This window comes from Lissotriton helveticus, chromosome 6, assembly GCF_964261635.1.
Source record: "Lissotriton helveticus chromosome 6, aLisHel1.1, whole genome shotgun sequence".
NCBI classification, from domain to species: domain Eukaryota; kingdom Metazoa; phylum Chordata; class Amphibia; order Caudata; family Salamandridae; genus Lissotriton; species Lissotriton helveticus.
Window position 1 is genome coordinate 195,975,946 of NC_136067.1, and position 12,308 is coordinate 195,988,253.

A 12,308-nucleotide genomic window follows, 5' to 3' on the forward strand; every position below is an offset into this window, starting at 1 on the left:
CACAAACTAAAATAATCTTCCACACCATCGGTTGTCAGTATAGTCGTCTCCCACCAGACTGATCACAACACCGAAATCATGATTTAAACACTCCAAAAGGCTTTTCGAACGCATTTCTTATCTTTCCCAATGCAGCACTGTAATTGGCTCTGTCTGGGTTTGGCTGAATTAGATCATCAGCCATGCTTGCTTGAGGTAGGAATGCATATTAGAATTAGTATGCAATTAATATATATGCATGTGATACTTGAATGCTCGTCCATAAAATGGTATTCTTGATGGGCACTGTGTTTAAGGATGTCTGCTTGTACTGGCGATGAATAGAAGGGAGCCACATAGGATTGTACAGACTGCATTTTGGCACTTTAAAATATAAATATACATCTCTTGCTCTTCTATATTTCCATGTCATAATAACTGACATAATAAACACATTTGATTGCTCCTTTTGAATTTGAAATATTGCTCTGTGTCAATGTTTGTGTTATTAACATGCATTATACACAGAGGGACCATGTTATGTTGCCTTTGCATTGTTATTTCATCACACTAGCAGGCACATGCATCAAAGCTTTTTGCAATCGCAAACGGTGCGAATCTCAAAAATCGGCGGTTTGTGATCGCAAAATTTGCTTTTGGAATGCATGAAGGGTGAAGGCACTCGCAATTTGAGAATTCGCAAATATTTGCGAATTCTAAAATTGCGATTGCATTTAAGGAATCACATTTTGCGATTCCTTAAATGCAATGCATGAAACTTAAAAAAATTGCGGGGGAGCAAATTACCATGAGTTTATTTGCGAAAACTTTGAAAAATGCACTTTTGTGCATTTTTCAAAGTTTCATGTTGTGCACACACATGCCCTTTGGGCATGTGTGTGCACAACATATGTGCACAGATTGATTTCAGGGGTGCAACAGGGTGTCCTTTGGACACCTCTGTACCCTTGAAATCGCATTCTCAATTTGCGATTCGCTAATTGCGAATCGCAAATTGAGAATGTCTTCCCATTCATTCCTATGGGCCTCTAGGCCCATAGGAATGATTGGGGAGGTAGTCCTTAATTGCGACTCGCAATTTGCGAGTCGTAATTAAGGAATATTAAGAAATCTAAATGTTATTAGCAACTAGCAGCCCATCCCGACCTTGTCCGGGAGCAATCAGGCTTCCCCGACCCCCACCTGCCCCGACATGACCCCCGCCTGCTCCGACATTGCCCAGCAGCCCGGGCCCCCGGCCGCTCCGTCCCCCGCCTGCCCCGACATTGTCCCCCGGATGTCACAAAGGCCCAGTGTTGAGGCTGTAAGTCCCCGTGCCCGCCTGCCCCGACATTTTCCCCTGGAGCCTTTCCTCAGCCGATGTAAATTGTACCCTTCTGTTTTCTTGTAACTCCCCGTCCCCCGCCTGCCCCGACCCCCGCCTGGCTCGACATTGTCCCCCGGAGCCTTACCTCAGCCAATCTAAATTTTATCGTTCTGTTTTGGTGTAAGTCCACGTCCCCCGCCAGCCCCCACCCCCGCCTGCCTGACATTGTCCCACGGAGCCTTACCTCAGCCGCCGCTCCTCAGTTCACAGCTCCTCCTCCTGTTTTTGTGTAAGTCCCCGTCCCCCGCCTGCCCCGACCCCCGCCTGCCCGACATTGTCCCCCGGAGCCTTACCTTAGCCACCGCTCCTCATTTCACTGCTCCTCGCCGCTGGTCACCGCTCCTCCCACCGGTCTGCTGCTCCTCACCTCCTCCCCCGCGCCATGTTCGCCGCTCGTCACCGCTCCTCCCCCGCGCCATGTCCACCGCTCCTCCTCGCGCTCCTGGACGCCGCACCTCCCCGCGCTCCTGACGTCAGCACGCAGGTCGCGGCCAGCACTACTTCGTGGGGACTACTTTTTTTATAATGTTAATTTTTTTAATATAACTTTTTTTTAACTTTATATAGCCTATGTCCATCTGCACACCCTGAGGATTATAACGATGTATCGGGTGTGTGGATTGGCGCTGTGGTTCCCGAGTTTACCCGCCTCAAAGCCTCAAAGTTCTTCCTTTATAATAGTAGTATAGATTTTTTGATGCATTGCATTTTGCGATTCCTTAATTGCGATTCCCTATTTTTCGCAATTAAGGAATAGCAAAAAGCAATATTGATGCATGTGCCTGTTGGTGAGGCAAGGACAAGGCAAATGGAGCATTGCTATCCATTAGAACACAAAAGCCAGTTTTGGATGGACTTTACAGGTGACAGCACTGTGTTACATTACATCGAAAAACAGGAGCCATTTCATGGGTAGATCATGTCCATTTCCATGCATGCACCCATGTATTGGTGTGGCTTGGTAGATTGTATACAGTTAGTTAATCTGATGCACTTCTAAAAAGTGCTTATTCCCAAGCCAGCTATGACATATGCAAAGAAATGTAGTTCTGCTCTTTCTTCTGTTGTGAACGTGTACTGCATTGTGCAGCACACATAGAAAGATAAATTTGGCCTAACGGCTAGGGTGGTCGACCTTGGAGCTGGGAGCTGGGGAACTGGGTTCAAGTCTAGGCAGTGACGCTCAACGTTCTGGGATTCTGGGAAAATTAATTAATCACCCTGTGCCCAACAAAAATGAATGTGTCCGTCTGGAACGTAACTGGTGCTCATGTAAAGCGCTCTTATACCTCTGGGTCTAGTTCACGCTATATAAAACTCCCCCCCCCCAAAATACAGACTCTAATAAAGACAATTTAATTAATAAAACGAATTTCATAGCGCGCACTGCATCGCATTTTGCGATGCAGTGCGCGCTACGAAATTAATTTTATTATTTAAATTGTTTACTTACCTGTAATTATCCATATGCTGGTTTTTAGCCCTCTTCACCCTGCCTCTCCCCCTCCCCGCCTCCCTGCCCCACCGTAACTCCCTCCACGGCCCGCGGCTGGGTCAGAGGTAGGTTCACAGATTCCGTATCCTGATGGGTAGGCCGGATGGGAGATGTGTTCGAGGACTGGCTGATGTTCGTATTTTCTAAGACTAGTAGCACGACGTGGTAGGGACCACTGTGGCTGGGCCCCTCTTATCTCTGGGAGTCCCCTGTTTGTGCTGCGGGGGAAAGGACGCGTCCATGGAGAGTTGTCCCTGATATGTGCACAGGTCCTTCTAAGCCCCTAAAATGGTGGGTCTCCTCGAGCTGACTCATAGCGGTCATGGTTGGGTCAGGCATGTGCAGGGCGTTTCAGTGTCTCACTGTGCCTGGGCCATCTGTGCCTCTTCTTAAGCTCTGTCAAGGTGCCTCAGTGACTCTCTCCAGTCTCTCCCCCCAGCTGCTGGGGTGCCACCTCCGTGATCTCTGGTTAGGGGAGTCCCAGACGCCATTTTGAAGTCAGACAGGCCTAGACAGGAGCTTTCTTTCTCTCCCAGTGGTCGTTTTCCTTGCCGCCTTTCACTTGGTAAAACTAAATAATCATAAGAAAATAAAAAGATACCTGGAGGGTATTCTGGGGTATATCCTGAAGCAGCTCTCTGCCCTATTTCTGCTGCGCATTCGGTATCTGTCCCTGATGGGAGCAAGGGAGGACACTGTCGCAGGCCGGGCGAGAGAAGCAACACTGCATGTCTTCACGATGGGGGCGGGTCGAGGGCACCCCCCCGTCTTACCTCAGGTTGGCTGATGGGCTCTGATGAGGCCGAGCCGAGCGTGGTGGGCCGATGTCCGAACCCCCGCAAATGACATGAAACTAGAATAATAAGTACAGGTCTGCGGTCCTTCTTTTATACACAACGGGCAGACAGGAGATGTGGATCCACTGTCTGAAGCTGTAGAATTGGTTTGGAATGCTTCACCTTTTCAAGTGTTCTTTCCAGGCTGTTCTCTAAAAACAGCCTTTATATAGAGTTGTGCTTCTCACACAAGAGTAGGGTTCAACTTGGGTCCGCCAACAATCCAGACACTAAAAAGTGTGATGTTTCTGCATGTGGCTGTCATCAGCTCAACCGAAAAAGTAATAGGGAAAGTAAACTGGACAGGCCTCAACCAAAGGTGTCCTCACCTTGCTCTCCGGAGCCAGCAATCCCACCCATCAGCCTACCATGCACCAAATAACAGTGTTTAGAAAGATAAATAGCAGCTTTTTGATAGCAAAATACCTCATCATATTTCGACTGGAGCCTGGTGTCCACCCTCCCCCCCACTTCAGTGTCTAGACCTCATCTCTATATTTCAGGGATGTGACCTATAAATTACTATTATCTGGGAAAACAATCCTTACTTACTGTACAACCTGGTCAGGGGTCTCCAGAATGGATCCCAGGGGCCTACATTGCTCTGAATCACATGCACCATTCATGTGCCAAGTGGACTACACACATCAAGACCTGTAACAGGTGTTTAGAATGTCAAGCACGAGTGGCAGTAAACCTGGGCTCCAGAGATCCAGATAAAAACAACTGGTCATGCTATGGATTCTCAAAACAACTTCTTTGAGTACTGCCTAATCAAAGCTATCCTCTCCATTAACTTCTCCATGATCTGAACTGCCGTCCACCCACCAAATAAGAATTATGTACCCACCTTCCAATTAGGCTTCTGAAATCTTGCTCAACATGCTCAATTGGTTTCCAATCTTGTTATCATGCTGGGTGATGGTTGTTTTACAGAAAATAAAATACAGATTATCATCATATATGAAAATGGTGAACAAAATATCTAAGACCAAAAATATCAAGTGCTAAGTGCATATAAGGAGGAAGTATAGATTTAATATTACTAACTCCAGATCTTTTTACCTTGACAATACAAGGTACATACATGTGAAGTTGGGCATAGAAAATCTACACTAACTTAACTTTTGATATTTCTGTTTTAATATTTTGTCCTCAATATTTCCATGCCAAGATATTCTGTTTTCAGGGGACACACCAAAGCTGATAATGTCTGGGGAGACATAGATACAGCTCCTATCTTCTACCATGAACAAACTTGACTACATACAACGTGTCAGAGAATCAGCAAGAAGTATTCCAGAGCCTTGACCTCTTGGTCTCCATGTCATATTATCCTTCTTCAGCAAGTCATCCCCACCATGGGATATTACCTATGCCAAGCCAAAGTTATCAATTTGGGATCATCAGCACTGCTGCTGATTATGACCAACCTTGTAAACAGCTACCCCATAGGCTGAGAAAACCTCCAGTCCCTCAAATATGCAATTGGTATGGCAATCTCTGGCCTTCCCTGTGTTTCCAAAGTAATAGAAACAGTCATCAACCTACAAGTCTCCCTGCACATGGTGACTAACGGCCTCTTCAGTGACTCCCAATTTGGGTTTAGGCCACAAAAGAGTACTACAAATCCCTCTCAATCGTAAAGGAGGAACTCTGCTTGGCTTGAGCTCAAAGTCATGACGTCCATCCCTCTGCCTTGACACTATCGGCCACTCTGCTACATTTGACACCATGGAACATCAGTGCTCTTCCAAAAAGTGTCCACCACAGTGGGCATTAATGCTATGGTAATGGCATGGTTCACCTCATTACTATAAAATTCGACCCACCAAGTCAAAATGCACCCTTTCATATCTAAAACAGTGTATATCAGGATTTGCCTTTTGTCCCAATTACAGAATATACATATTCAAGGTGCTGTTGACATCCATTTTGTGATTGGATATCATATCTATACCCAGATCTAGCTAAGGATTTGTGATGAACCTGCCACTCCAAGGAAGCTTTCTCGTTGCATTTTATACATTCACCAGTGGATGAAGTACCAGTCGCCTTGCCTACATGGTGTTAAAATCTGAAACTTTCTATTTGGTCTGGTAAGCACATTCACCTTTTGCCTCTCAATGTCAATCTGGCACCCCCTACCTCCTGCGAACCAAGCTCATAACTGGGATCGGATCCTGCACAGTGATGTCAGTCTCTTCACAGATAAATGTAGTTTTCAAATAAGCACTTTGAACTCCAAAATACCTCTCCAGCCTATTTGTTGTATACCATCCATCCCGAAACCTCAGGTCAGCTAATCAAGATCTGCTGTCAAGAACAAACATCATGGCGATAAAGGTGTCATTTTAGTTTACAAGTTGATTACATTCTCCTATAATAATATTGGTGCTAAAATGCAATGGAAAAAAGGGATATGTGGATGGTAAGAGAGTATTTTATTGTGTATGTGCATTTGATAAGTGATTGCATAAATGAATGGGAGCTGGGTGGTGAACGTTAGCTAGAGAGAAAGAGGTAGGACCAGTGAGTGTGATTGAGTTTATGGGAGTAAATTGAGAAATGGGTACCCTAGGAAAGGGAGATGGACAATTTGAAAGATTAGGCATGTAGTAGAATATAACACAAATGCACAGGATTAGGAAGATGTCACGGTACACAGCTCAGCACTAAAAAGATACTGCACTGCATTGAATGACATAAAGACAACAGGAAATCTCTATAACACCAAATATATGGCACTATCCTGGAGCAGAATCATGCTGCATAGTATCATGATTTTGGTGGCCATTTTGGATTTATATTTAAGACATGAGAGTCTAGATCCAACATGGCCATGCACATGACATGCACTTACATGCACATATGAAAGTTTGTGCCATTTTGAGGCAAATCAGAAGATTTAAAATGCTTTTTTGATATTTGTCAGCCATCTTGGATTTTGATTAGACTATATGACGTCATAGGCAAGATTCACTTGGGGTCTTGCTTTTATATGTTTACTATTACAAAGATAAATGCCTGTACCAACGTTCAGCTTTCTATTACAAGGTGAACGATTTTCATAGAAAAGCAGGCTTGAATGAATGTAATAGACTTATAAAGCGCTATAAAGCGCACCAGTTGCCAGAAAGTGTCAAGGTGCTAGTAGTAGTTAGCCTTAGGAAGAAAAAGAAGGAGCAAGAAATGTAACCCCTAACCTGTCCATTAAGGAGTAAAAAGCCAAGTTTTCAGGGCCGTGCGAAACGGAACTGTAAGCTTGGAGACTGAAAACAGCACTACTATTGTGTCTCTGGGGTACTCTGGTGCTAAAATAAATAAACAACTGGATCTGTCAATTATGGAGTAGCATTGACTGGATCTATTGGGCCTCATTTATGCTTCAGTTTTACGCTTCCGATGCGTCACTTTTGGTGACACATCGGCGGCGTAAAACATGCCTCCTGTTGCGCACTATTTACAGAGTGACGTATCTAAGCAGATGCATCACTTTGTAAACCCCTGAGCTACCTTATACCTGCATTAGGTATAATGTATGCAGGGGGGGGCGTTCCCCCGCAAAAAGCCTCGTAGAAGTGACACAGTGAAATCTATGAGATTTCACTGCGTCATTATTAGGACGCCAGTGCGTCAAAATCTTGCCCCTGCCTCACAGCAGGTGTAAGACTGACGCAGGCCCTTTCAAATGGGGCTTACCACATGTGAAAGGACGCTTTGCTGGAATTGCGTCACTTTTGTGACACACTCCAGCAATGCGTCACTTTTGCGCTTACAGATACGTCAGAAACCCTGACGTATCTGTAACTCCTTGCGACATGATGCATCATACATTAAATATGACGCATCAGGTATGTCGCAAGGAGGGCACACTGAGAAGTGACTCATCGCTGATTTTATGCAGGGATGCGTCATTTCTCATAAATGAGGCCCATTATATTTATCTATCCCCCTGACCCATGGCTTTGTTTAGTGCTGGTCTAATTTCATCACCAGACTGCAAGAGTCTCTGTACAACTTGATTAATGTGATTAAGCAGCACTGCTTTGCAATAGAACTCTCTGCTACTTGATGACCAATGACCTATGTTCAACAGAGTTATGTGTTCTGGTATGCAGACAAAATATCGATATTTAAATATCAATATACAATTATATCGAAGTTTAAATATCGATGGGCCAAAATATAGAAGGTAAGTAATATCGATAAATTTAATATCGATATTAGTAATATCGAAGTTTTAAATATCGATGTCAGTAATATCGATGTTAATAATTTCGATGTTACTAATATCGATTTTTAAATTATTTTTGTGTATATTATTAAGTATTTATTATGTTTTTAATTTATTTTTTAAGTAATTTAATTAAATTTTGTATTTTAGTACTGTAGCGGGTTGTATGTTAATGGGGAATAGGGTGGGACGTAATTTATTTATGTTAAATTAATTATTAATTAGTAGGAATTATAAATTAATTTGAATTATTTTTAATTATTTTTAATTAATTGGTAATTAATTTTAAATAATTGATTAATTGATAAATATGTTCTGTAGCGGGTTGTGGGTTTATAGGGGAATAGGGTGGGAAGTAATTTAATTATGTTAAATTAATTATTAATTAGTAGGAATTATAAATTAATTTGAATTATTTGGTAATTATTTTTAATTAATTGGTAATTAATTTTAAATAATTGATTAATTGATAAATATGTTCTGTAGCGGGTTGTGGGTTTATAGGGGAATAGGGTGGGAAGTAATTTAATTATGTTAAATTAATTATTAATTAGTAGGAATTATTAGTTAATATTTATTAATTGCTAATTATTTTTAATTAATAGGTAAATAATTTTAATTAATTGATTCATTGATAAATATCTTCTGTAGTGGGTTGTGGGTTTATAGGGGAAACGGGTGGGAAGTAATTTAAAAGTAATTAAGTAATAATGTTCTTTAATTAATTGTTTGGTTAATTATTTAATAGTTAATTAATTATTAATTGTTAATTAAATATTATTAAATGGTATTTTCATTAATTTTTTAAATTACATATATATTGTTCACATGTTTTTAATAATTATGTATTGGTATTTGTAAATGGTTTATATCTATTTAATAGTTAATATTTGTATTATTTAAAATAAAACATTTATTTATAAGTATGTTATTTTTACGCCTACGCTATCCAACTCTTTCCCTACTGTTGCGCTCTCTGGAGTGGGAATAGTAATTTTTACCCCTACGCTATCCAACATTTTCCCTACTGTTGCACTCTCGGGAGTGGGAATTGTACATTTTTACCCCTACGATATCCAACATTTTCCCTACTGTTGCGCTCTCTGGAGTTGGAATAGTAATTGTTACCCCTACGCTATCCAACTATTTCCCTACTGTTGCGCTCTCTGGAGTTGGAATAGTAATTGTTACCCCTACGCTATCCAACTCTTTCCCTACTGTTGCACTCTCTGGAGTGGGAATAGTAATTTTTACCTCTATGCTATCCAACACTTTCCCTACAGTTGCACTCTCTGGAGTGGGAATAGTAATTCTTACACCTACGCTATCCAACATTTTCCCTACTGTTGCACTCTCTGGAGTGGGAATAGTAATTTTTACCCCTACGCTATCCAACACTTTCCCTACTGTTGCACTCTCTGGAGTGGGAATAGTAATTTTTACCTCTACGCTATCCAACACTTTCCCTACTGTTGCACTCTCTGGAGTGGGAATAGTAATTTTCACCCCTACGCTATCCAACACTTTCCCTACTGTTGCGCTCTCTGGAGTGGGAATAGTAATTGTTACCCCTACGCTATCCAACACTTTCCCTACTGTTGCGCTCTCTGGAGTTGGAATTGTAATTATTACCCCTATGCTGTCCAACACTTTCCTTACTGTTGCACTCTCTGGAGTGGGAATAGTAATTTTTACCCGTACGCTATCCAAAATGTACTTAATTTTTTTAATTGGTTTTACATTGTTATTAATTGTAATTTATATTATTATTTTATGTATATACATTTATTTGTAATTTATTCTATTTTCATTTATTTATAAGTTATTAAAATAATTATTTTAGAGTTAATATTAATTAAGTATATACTATGCATTATATTTTTATTAGTATTGGTTTTTATTACATTATTTATTATTTTTAAATATTATAATATATTTTTAACTATGTTTATTATATTTATAAGTATTATTTTGTTAATATTACATTTTATTTAAATAAAAAAACGATATTTTAAAAAAAAAACGATATTTTTGACATCGTTATATTTTTTCGATATTTTTGTACTTACCTTGTTAGAGATAGGATCCCGATATTATTGTCCTCGATATTTTTGTTGCGATATTTTGGTACCTCGATATTTTTGTAGTCGATATTTTGTCATAGATTCATGTGTTCTACAGGTATCAAATATGTTGTACAGTTTTTAATGTTTATATGCGCTGAACTCTATTGACTTTGTATATTGTGTTTTAATTTCAGAAAAGTTCTAGACATCATAGAGATCTTGCGTGCATTTTCAAATGTCAACACTATTCCATGCTCACTCTAGTACTTGTCTTGTGAGCATACCATAATAATCCATATATTAGTTAGTGATCATGATTGTCTTTGTCTTTTATGTTTCTAGGGTCTCTGTTGAGGGCCACCATCACTGGTAGAAGATCCACCACTAGTGAGAGTTTCAGGGGACCTGCAGGTATGTAGAAAGTACAGAGCCAATATGTTGCCTCCTTTTGAGTATGGAACATTGTTGTGAAAGGATAATACAAACCGTGCAAGGCTTTTACACTAAAGCACCAAACCAAGATTACCTTATAATTCTAAATAGCGGACAAACTATTGCAAGAGGTGAAGGATGGGTTAAAGACATAATAGCGGAAATTTGACACACAGAAATTGGCAAATGCATGCCTTTGTAAATCGGTTTCTTAGATTTTAAGAAGACAACAAAAAAAATGATCTTCACACTAGAAACAAGTGGCAGTGGTAAGACAGACAAAGGTAAGCACCTGCGTAGTGTTTGCAATATGTTAGATTCTAAATGTATAAGCGTGCTCAATGTAAACACTGTGCCACCTAACCAGTGTTACCCTGTGTAGGATAAAGATTTTTCCTTATACACTTGAAATCGAAAAACTAAGGTACAGAGCACAGCAACAAGTTAGTTCTTAAGCTGACCCTCCATAAATACAGCACCAAGAAAAAACACACAACAGACGAGGTGGTACAGTCCAAATGCAAGTGTGAAAATGTAGAAACTCTTTGTTGACACAAAGTTGTAGCGTAGATGCAGACAGCCTACACAGATCAAGAGTTTCTACATTTTGTATGATAATTTCTGCTGGGGTCATAGATTTAAGGAGTAAGGAACCTTACTGTGTTTTTAATGTTAGGTAACAGCTGCACTCCATGCAGCATCCTAAACTACTAAATAAAATCCATGATGGTGCCCCACCCTCTTCTAGGGTCACCACAAGCATCAAAAACTGTTATTTCAAAATTCCCTTAGGAATTATGGCGTGCTCCTTCCTAGGTGTGGGGCTTCACGGGACACAGTCATTGAGCCCGCCCCGGGGGATGGTTTCTCCAGGGCCTTAGCAGGCTCAAGAGGGGACTTGTGTGCCACCTACTCTTTCAATAATTTTCAAGTCCCCAGGGTATGAAGACTTGGGGCAGAAAAGGGCTTGGTTAGAGAGCTAGGTACCCCTTCCCTTTTATCTAAATATTGGTCCTGGGGACTGGAGTCCATGCACACCCTTATCTTTATAATGATGTCAGCCCAGGGAAATGGGTTCCCAGGGCCTCCCCGAGGCTCGTGATGGCGGCCACGCACTCCCCTTCCCCCTTAATTTTCAATTCTGACTCCCTGCCGGGCTCTGAGCTACCTCGAGGGGTTTTAATTTTTGTAGTGAAGGCTTTTTTTATTATTTTGCTGTGGATTCATTGATCCTTTGCAAATTTGCCACAAGATATAAAAAAAATACTTTGTCACCCCTTTTGCTCCCTTCCGACTATGCCCAAGGGAGTTGGGTATCTCTACCCTTCCCCCTTATATCTTATGTTTCAATGCTTTGTAGGACTCTCGACTGAGTCCTGAGTCCTAATATAGCTGTAGCCATATCCTTGTTGATATGGTGGCAGCCAAGCAGATCTTCTCTGGGGATCTGGTGGCCCCCAATTCTCCACAGTGCGAAATATAGAAAGTTTGAGCGTAACAGATTTACATCACATCACAAAAAGCATACTTTGTCGACCAAGATCTAACTTTGTGCCAAATTTGGTGTACTTCTGTTCAATTTTCCGGGGGAAAAATTTAATAGGGAATTTATGTTTTGAGTCCTCGCTCTTTACTTGCCCTTTCTTGACTGATCACCACAAGGAACAGAGCTGAGGTGGTAGAGACTTTTTCTAGAAAGTTTTGTTAAGATTCATCAAATGGAGCCAAATGTATTAAGAAAACAAAAATGATTTTCCTATGGAAAGAAGACCTAACTATAACTACTTAGTTGTGGTCTAAGCCCAACGTTTTATGAACTGTAAAAAAGATTTTAAAATATTAGCAAAACACAATTTGTAAAGCGCGAATGTGAATT

At 40.9% G+C, this 12,308-nt stretch overlaps 1 protein-coding gene across 4 annotated transcripts in view; it reads left to right on the forward strand.

The window, feature by feature from the left end:
• The window catches only part of LOC144761284 (cysteine-rich secretory protein 3-like), a 410,824-nt gene that overhangs the window by 119,984 nt on the left and 278,532 nt on the right, over positions 1-12,308 (forward strand). For all 4 annotated transcript variants that reach the window (XM_078646732.1, XM_078646731.1, XM_078646734.1 and 1 more), the window contains exon 2: positions 10,343-10,411. The gene's annotated coding sequence lies outside the window, so the exon portion shown is untranslated. The remainder of the gene's footprint in view (positions 1-10,342; positions 10,412-12,308) is intronic.